This window comes from Canis lupus, unplaced genomic scaffold (genome assembly GCF_011100685.1).
Source record: "Canis lupus familiaris isolate Mischka breed German Shepherd unplaced genomic scaffold, alternate assembly UU_Cfam_GSD_1.0 chrUn_S1991H2190, whole genome shotgun sequence".
NCBI lineage: Eukaryota > Metazoa > Chordata > Mammalia > Carnivora > Canidae > Canis > Canis lupus.
Window position 1 is genome coordinate 24,360 of NW_023330863.1, and position 9,337 is coordinate 33,696.

Below are 9,337 nucleotides of genomic sequence, written 5' to 3' on the forward strand. Positions count from 1 at the left end.
AGTCTTTTCCCAGAGGTAAACTGTTCATGAAGGCCTACATTGATCATTTATTCTAACTGTAAATCCCATCTCGCTGGCACCCCCTCATTTCCGTTGTCCTGCTCCATTTTTTCTTTGCTACATGTCTCTTTCTAAAATGCGATGTGATGTTTTGTATTCGTTGCTAATTACTGGTTTCCCACTCTAGAAGCTTCACCAGAGCAGGCACTTTTGCATCTCTTTGTCTCTGCTGTACCCAATGAGGTGAAGACCATGCTTTACACAAGATAATAGCTTATTGAATAATTGAACAAATAAACTATGAGATACAGAATTTCCACTCACTCATTGGACAGATATATTGAGTGCCAATGATTGTAGTCCCTGTACCAGGCATTGCCATACAGTAGAAAGCAAAAGACCCATGTTCCCATGGAGCTTTCTCACGGCCTACTCAGAGGACAGTCACTTTAGAAATATTCATACTGACAAGTGCCTACAAGAAACGTGGGAAAGGTGCTATGAAAGAAAATGACAATGACCATAAAATATCATAATGGAGAGAACTAGCTCTTAAATTAGAGGTTCAGGGAAGACCCCGTTAAAGAAGTAACATATGTGATGAACGTTGTAAGGCTAAGGCTAAGTTCCTACATAGGAAATCTTAATAGCCATTGAGATGTTGAAGAATGTAAAAAAATATTGATGGGAGTCTCCAAGATTGAGAAAGATTGAAAAAATGGTCAGGGAAGGTGGAACATAATGAATAGATAGATAGGAGAGCAGCATTAGATGTGACTAAAGTCAGCATGGACTAGATCACACCAGGATTTATTGGCTCAGAGGGTTTTGATTTCATCCAAGGTACAAAGAGAAGACTTTGAAGAGAACTAATAAGCAAAGTAACAACATAATGATGTTTGGGGCTTTCACTATTAGGCTACCTGTTGTGGGTTTGGGAACGATTCAGAAAAGAACAGAGTTAGGGACACCTGGTGTGGGGGGGATCAGTCGGTTGAGCCTTTGCCTTTCGGCTCAGGTCAGGATCCCTGCCCAGTGGGGCATCTGCTTCTCCCTCTCCCTCTGCCTCTCCCCGCTCCGACTCATGCACTCTCTCTCATGGTCTCTCTCAAAGAGGTAAAAGTCATCTTTAAAAAATCGAAAAGACTTGAGTTACAAGTGGGAAGGCTAGCCAGAATGCAATGATATTAGTTCTAGTGAGAGATGACAATGGGACATATAAATGTGACCTGGGTGCTGAATATAGAGAAGAAAATAATAAGATGGATGTAAAGTATATTTTAAATTAGAACGGTCATGGGTTAGATGTAGAAACAGATATGGCTGCCTGGTTTCAGTCATCAGCAAATGGATGGATACAGGTAGATAGAAATGTTGGGGTGAGAAACAGATAATAACATAATGAATCATTGACCACCTTTGTAGGGAGATGGGGATTAGGAAGCAGATGATCGGGATCCCTGGGTGGCTAAGCGGTTTGGTGCCTGCCTTTGTCCCAGGGCACGATCCTGGAGTCCCGGGATCGAGTCCCACGTCAGGCTCCCAGCATGAAGCCTGCTTCTCCCTCCTCCTGTGTCTCTGTCTCTCTCTTTCTCTCTCTATATCTATCATGAATAAATAAATCTTTTTAAAAAAAGGAGATGATAAAAAAAATTAAGTCCATTGTTTGAGTTTAATCGGGTTCATTTTGATGATCATCCCATATTTTATACATGTTGTCCCATATTGTCCCAGAAGGCTCTGAAAGAGTGCCTGAGTCTCACAGTTTTGCGTGGAATGAACAACAGGCTAGACACTTCAGGCACGGAAAGCTTGTGAGATGGTGTGTAATATCCATCATCCTGAGTATCTCTTTTCATCCTCACACCAGTAAATGTCGAGTCCGTCTTCCTCAGTTCTCGTCTTCAGGGTCTCGGCTTGGAAAAATCTCCACCTGCTCCTCCTTTGTTTTGACTTTTGGTTGTGATTTTTTTTTTTTTTGAGTCTGGGTAGACCAGATGGGACCAGGTGAGGAGCAAGGATTTGGCCTACAGCAAAGCTTGGGAAGGAATGTAAATATCGTGAGCCCCGAGAGAACAAAGCCCACAGCAGAATGTCCATGTGAATGAATCACCGACACGGCAAGCCTGGACACAGGACAGGGTAGGTATTCTAGGGGTCCAAACTTGGCAGGGGACACAATGAGAAATGGGGAAAGCATGCAGCTGCAAAAGGTGTCCCCATAACAGGACAGCCACAGGCAGAGGTGGTATTCAAGAGTTCAGATAAAGGGTGGCACCTCATTGTTTTGGAGAAACACACTGAGAATGCAGTTTGGGAAGCTAGGATTGTTAAGAGGCCCATGTGATGGAACAATCAGAATATCCTTGCAGAGCAGTTTCATCACTAGTGTTCAGTGCCCTTCTTGAATTCCTGGGTGAGACCAACACGTGCACCAGATGAAGCCGAGCCAAGCCCGAGGCAGTGACGTGTACAGACTGTCGATTATGGTATAGAATGATTCCTCCGGTGAGCCTTCACTCACATCTACTCCTGGGTCGAGCAGTTTCTTGTTGCCTCTGCTGCATTGTTAAGTTTGACACCCCATGGACTGGTGGTCTCATCATCGTCTCTTAGAGTTCGAAGACTCAGCCAAATGAATAGGTAACATCCTACTTGCTCTTCTCTTACTTTTAATCATAGTAGTTGCCTAAAAGGGTGACTCATGTATTCAAGGCCTTGAGGAGTCATTAGTGAGAAATTGAAACAAATGTGAAGATCCAGAAAGACCGTACCTTTCTGCTTCAAATTCCACGTGTCTGTTTCTCATTGACTTTGCGTGCTATCAAATCACAATGACTGAGGCTCCCCGGAACCATTGAGAAAAGTATCGTGTGTCATCTAAGCTGGGATGTATTTAAAACACTGCATTATCACTTTGCTAAATAAGATATGTTTTTTTTTTTCCACGTCTGAAGCTAGATGTGGTCAGATTCATCTACAAATTCCAAAGAACATTGCCTAATACCAGATACCATGAGCCTGTTTCAAAGCCAAGAGTGAATGATGTCTGGAATTTATGTCCCTGCCAGTTTCACACATATTGAAATGATATAGTTCCTAACAACATAGAGATTAGCTGTCACAGTTTTTAAGTGGCAGTTTGGTACAAAAGGACCATGGTTTTTGTCAGGTTTAATCTGATTGGTAGTGAACTGGAAGAGAGAGGCCAGGCAAAAGTTGGTGGAAACAGGCTTTTATTTTTATTTATTTATTTTGTTTGAAACAGGCTTTTAATGGGATGTGCTCCCTGGCTAGGTTCTGAGGCCCGCAGGGGAGAGAGAGCGAGGGGGGGGAGTCACACCCAAGCAAACTGCAGGGGGGGTCTATAAAGAGTTTTCCTCTGGAAGATGGGGGCGGGGCGGCATTCCAATTAGGGCAAGGGTTACAGGTCTTTGGGTGCTCAGTTAGGGTAGGGCCGCAAGGCGGCCTTATTGGGAGGTTGCTGGCCTGGGGTCAGCCATTTTGAGGTCCCCAGTCTCCCCAGCCCAACATTCAGATCTTTTTGTTATGTTATAATGGGGCGATGATTCAGATCCGGCTGCTTCCTGCTGATTTAGGGGCGTCGTGGTGCCTGTCGGAGGTGGGCAGGCCAGCGTAGGGGTGTAAAACAAGTTGGTTGACTGATAACCGAGATCTTTCGCGGATTCCTTCCTTGATGATTCAGAGAGAGCAAGGGACCACCATTAATAGTATGCCAATGATTAGGAGTGGGCTTAGAGAGAGGAGGAGCCATATGGTTAGTGGGGTCTGCCACCATTGGGGTGTAGTTGGGTCGACAGGGTGATACCGTTTTTGGAGAGACTCACGAACTTTGGCGAGGACGTGGAGATTGCTTTCAACTACACCTGTTTCGTTGATGTAGTAGTAGCAATCTTCATTGAGACACATACAAGTTCCTCCTTTCTTGGCCGTGAGGAGGTCCAAGACACGTCGGTTCTGAAGAGCTACCTGGGCCACCGGGTTTATTTGGCGTTGTCGGGAAGCAAAAGACTCTGCCAAAGCCTCGATAGCCATTTGAAGCCTCTCGGATAGGTCCCTGGAGGAATCTACAGAGTAGAATAAGGGCCCCTTACCCAGTGGTCACCAGGGTTGAGGCCAGGGAGACCCTGACAACCAGTGGGAGAAAGATCACTCGTTTCTGCTTTTCCAGGGGGCTGATGAGGAGGGCTACTTCTGCCTGACTATAGATAGTTAATCGCGGAACTAGGGAGACAGTCAGGAGCGAGGCAGAGGTATTGAGAGATTGAGATAGGGGTGCCATGGCACCAAAAGAATCAGGCAATAGCAGCATGATGAGAGGTGACGTTTGACCGGGTGACGTTGCACAGGGATGAGTTAGGGGCAGAAATAACAGAAGGGGAATTGATGGTTGAGAGGGTCAGTAAATAGGGCAACATTAGTGAGAGAGGGATGAGGCAGGCACTGGAGGTGTGGGTGCGGGGCTGGTGCAGCTGAATGCACTTGGGGAGGGGAATGGCCACAAGGGGAGTTTTGCCTAAAGCGGCACAGATAAAACAGTGGGACAGATTGCCCATGCAGGAAAGGCTGGCGAGGGAAGTGCCTTGTTGGATAAGTTTTATCCAGGAGAAGGGGCCCTGGTCCTGGAGTTGGGTTAGCCTGTAGGTGGGTGCTCCTGGAGTAGGGGTGACTGAATCCACATGGGCCCACAGGAGGGCTCTTAGAAGAGTTAGGGAAGGTAGGTAAGTAAGATAGGAGAGGAGGAGGTGATGATGGAAGATTTAAGTGAGCAGGAAGGGCCACCCCGTAGAGAAGCTCAAAGGGACTTAGGCCCGATGGCCCTCTAGGGGTGGCTCTGAGCCTTGTTAAAGCCAGCGGGAGGAGGGTTGGCCTGGACAGGTGGAGTTTCAAGGGTAAGTTTGGTGAGATGTTCTTTGAGAAGGCCGTTGGCCCACTCTACCTTACCCGAAGACTGGGGGTGATATGGGATATGGAGTTTCCAGGTAATATTTAGGCTCTCGGAGTCTTGCCGGGTGATGCTGGAGATGAAAGCCGGGCTGTTGTCAGATTGTAGGATCTCCAGGAGGCTGAATCTCAGAATGATCTGTTCGATGAGTATGGTGGCCACCACATCCGCCATCTCCCGAGCTGTGGGAAAAGCCTCTATCCAGCCTGTAAAGGTGTCCACTAAGGTTAATAGGTAGCGAAAGGATTTATGGCGCGGCATGTGGGAAAAGTCAAGCTGCCAGTCCTTGCCAGGTTGGTAGCCATGGAGCTGGTGATTGGGTCCTGGCCTGCGAATTCCCCCTTGAGCATTTACAGTGGAGCAGGTTTTGTAAGACTAACACACCTCTCCAATTACCTTTTGGAGATGTGGATAGTGGAATCCTGGGAACTGGTGTAAGGCCTTGGGACCAATGTGTAGGGATTGACGTATGTCTGAAATGATCACAGGAGCTAAATGGTTTGGAAGAGCGAGTTTCTTTTGAATGAATATCCAGTCTTTCTCCCCGGCTATTCTTCCCATCTTTTTTAGTGTGTGAGTTTCCTCATCTGTGTAAGAGGGGGAATGTGGTGTGTTGAGGAAGAGGAGGGGAGCTGATGAGGAGCCTAAGGCAGTGGCTTGGGCAGTTGAGTCAGCTTTGTTGTTGGCCCAGGACACCGGGTCCATGGAGGATTGATGTCCATGGCAGTGGACAATGGCTACTTCAGTGGGAAGGCTGAGGGCCTCTAGTAGTTTTGAAATGAGGGGCCCATAGATTATGGGGCTTCCCTTGGTTGTAAGAAACCTTTGCTCTTGCCAGAGGACAGAATGTGTATGTGTGATGATGGAGGCACATTTGGAGTCCGTGTATATGGTAGCTCATTGCCCTTTGGACAGGCGAAGAGCCCTGGTGAGGGCTCTAAGTTCTGCCTTCCGAGAGCTTGTCCCGAGGAGGGGGGGAACTGCCTCTAGGATGGCATCTAGGGTAACGATGGCCTATGCTGCGTGTCTCTGGCCACAAAGAGAATTTGGTCAGGGTTAGGGAAGGGCTGATTCTAAAGTCCTGGATGTGGAGGGGGCAGCTCTTCCAGGAGTTGAGAGCAGGAATGGGAGGGTTCTGGGTTAGTAGAGGGGGTAAGTAGGAGGGTAGCCGGACTTAGCCGAGGAGAAGCTGATAGATAGATGTCAGGATTTTCGACGAAAAGGAGCTGGGCAGGAAGGGATTCTAAGGAAGGAGTGTGAGGAGGAGAACCCATCCAGGCTGCAAGAGAGGAGTGGGGCAGTCCGTGGAATAGAGGAGGTGCCATCAGTTCCCATCACGGCTACTGGAGAGGGGAAGCTGGCCCCCGAGTAGGAAGGCACAATGGAGTCAGTCGCCCCCGTGCCCAACAGGAAAGAGATGGGCTTCCCTGCTACCTGGAGCAGGACCTGGCTTGGCCTGGCTTAGGGGGTGTCTGAGTCTGGGCCCCGTCAGTCATCATCCAATCCGAGTAGTTGAAAGGCTGGACTTCCCGGCTCAGGGTTTCCTCTGTGTGGAGGCGCCAAGGATCCCCCGAGACCCAGCAGGCGGATTTCCAGTGGCGCATCGTTCCACATTGAGGGAATTGCCGCGTTGGCTCCTTGGGATTGGGACATTGACGGGCCCATTGTCCCTCGGTGCCACATCTGAAGCAAGCCCCAGGTGGGATTCGGTTGGTTCCCCCTTTCTGCGGGCTCCCACCGACGCTTGGGTCTGGAGTTGGACCTTCTGCTGGAGCCTGGCCTGCCTCTTAAGTTCAGCCACTTCCTCTCGGGTGTTAAGGACTTTAAATGCCATTTTCACCAGGTCGGGAATGGGAGTTTGAGGACCCTCCTTGGTCTTCTTTAGTTTTCTATGGATATCGGAGGAGGACTGATAAACCACTGCAGTGGTAATCCATTTAGCGCATCTGTAAGGACCAGTAGGGGGGATTGAGGTGAGACTCTGGAACAGTCTGCGTGGGGAGGGGAAAAACCTGACTCATGATGCTGGGAGTGGCACGCACACGGAGATTTTCTTACCCTTTAAGTTTCATGGCAGAAGTCTCTCTTTTTATTCAGGTCTGATTCATAAAACACAAACCAGTACATAAATTTCTCATGAGAAACTTTGCATGAAGTGGTACAAAGAAAGAGGTCTTACAGGTGTTTCTTCCACAAGTTCTGAAGTTCTGCAGTTTTCAAGTGTGACCTTTGGTGGTTGATTTTTCTTCTGTTTTCCTTATGAGGAGAACATTTTTAAAGGAGACTGCATGATTCAGAGCTGTTTTATGAAAGTTCCTTAAGAACGAAAAAATGAAAAGAAGGAAACCATTTCCTGTAGCTTCACTCTGAGGGACACAACCCCTCTGTCTCTGGCTTGTGACGCTTCCACGGCACACTCCTGCAAGGATGGGAGCTTGCTGTCTTCTCGCTGGTCTGGGGCGGATTAGGGATGACCCACGGTTGAATCTGACAGCGGGAAAGCTCTCGTAAGCCCTGGTTTTAATCTGGTTCTGAGTTCAACTGTGGAGTCGTACCGAAACCCAGGTTTTGTTCTCAGCTTTGTTCTGGGGGTTCACTAGCTCATGACAGAGGTCAGGAACTGGGTGAGCAGTAAGGAAGCCGTCTCTGTTGGAAGAAAAGCGTCTTTACGATCTCCTATCTATGGGCTCATTTTCTAACTTACGAAGCACCGTCAGGAAGTCTTGTGGGCTCTCAACCTTAATTCCGTTTTTACGTAAGAACGACTTTTGCTCTGAACCTCCCAGAAGAATAACAGGACGTTTGGAATTTCTGTTTAGATTTGCATAGTGTTGCTGCTTTAAAAGCAATTTTTAGTCCTTTACTTGGCCTAATGGTTTTCTATTTTTTCTTACATATGAAATGAATTACAATATAGGAATGCAGTTGACATCCAATCATAATGATCATTTGTTAGTTAAAGGCTATTTCAGTCTATAATACTTTGATCCCTAGGAATTTAGCTGTGGTTTTATGAGTTTTCCCGTATGATTGCCACAAATTTTTATGTTGACTAAAATTGTAAGTGGTTTAAACTGTTCAAACAAATTACTTAGCAATTAAAACCCCCAGCAAAATTGTAATTCATTTTAAATTAAGCACAGAGATTTGGTGCTCTTTCTGAGCAAAACAACAGGACATAACGGTGAAATACTGGAAATTCGGTATTTTGCGTGAACTAGTTTCCGACAGGACAAAAACATTCCCAGCACTGGGCATAGCAAAGCCTTCCACTAATGTGAATTAATTTTGTAGCAAAGGATCACTTGGGAGGATTCCTGCTTTTGAGTTTTATCCAGGTTTCATTCTTTGAAGCACCCTTTCCATAAATTTGTGTTTTTATTCCTAATTTGTCGTACTTCACCTTCTGATATTTAAACAACTCACATGCAGCTAACCGAAGTCACGGTAGTATTCGCTTCTATATCAGGTTATCACCTGCTATGTTGAGAATTGCAAAGCCAGAGCACATTACAAAGAGTCAGTTGGACTTTGATACCCAAAACCGCATTTACGAGGTTCACACTCCTTTGTGTTTCACCAGATAGAGACAGCAACAGTGTTCTCATGTAATGTGTGCTTCAGCCTCTGTGCCAGAACTTATAGTGTCTGGATTTTAATATGTGTGTTGATCTGTTAACCAAAGTTGTTTTGTTTTGTTTTGTTTTGTTTTTTGTCCACAGAGGCATGGACACCTGCTTCTGGTGAGTCTTTACGCTGAATATACATACTCAGTTGTCGTATGTATGTATGTCACTTTGAGGTTCTCTCTCATCAGTGTTACCATTCTTGACAAAAAAAAGTCTTTGTGTTTGATATCCTTCTCGTTTGTTAGCCAGGGTCTACCAAAACCATTACTTTTTGATGACACTTCAGTTTTGGCCCAGAATGTCACAGTCTGTATTGAATCTCTCATTTCATCGATCCCTCATGGTTTTTTTTTTTTAATTTTTATTTATTTATGATAGTTACAGAGAGAGAGAGAGGCAGAGACACAGGCAGAGGGAGAAGCAGGCTCCATGCACCGGAGCCCGATGTGGGACTCGATCCCGGGTCTCCAGGATCGCGCCCTGGGCCAAAGGCAGGCGCTAAACCGCTGCGCCACCCAGGGATCCCTCCCTCATGGTTTTTAATTAACTTTAGCAGCATTCGAAGATTTTCTTTCACTAAGGGGAGTCAGAGGAATCAGAGTCTTTCTCTACATTTTTAAAGTCATTCCATAAAAATATTCCTGTGACGTAACCTGAACTCAAAATGCATTTCGTCAAAAGGGAGAATTAATCCAGTTTGATGAGCAAGTTCTGAATTCGATATGCTTTGTTTAATACTTGG

The 9,337-nt window shown here is 46.4% G+C and overlaps 1 long non-coding RNA gene across 3 annotated transcripts in view; it reads left to right on the top strand.

The window, feature by feature from the left end:
• Nucleotides 1-8,711, top strand: part of LOC119878854 — a 30,687-nt gene extending 21,976 nt beyond the window's left edge. The window contains exons 4-5 of one of the 3 annotated variants that reach the window (XR_005387191.1): nucleotides 1,984-2,142; nucleotides 8,689-8,709. This is a non-coding gene — a long non-coding RNA (uncharacterized LOC119878854). Of the gene's footprint in view, nucleotides 1-1,983; nucleotides 2,143-8,688 lie in introns of all 3 variants that reach the window. The other 2 variants (XR_005387193.1, XR_005387194.1) reach the window with 2 other exon arrangements.
• The last annotated feature ends 626 nt before the right edge of the window (nucleotides 8,712-9,337 follow it).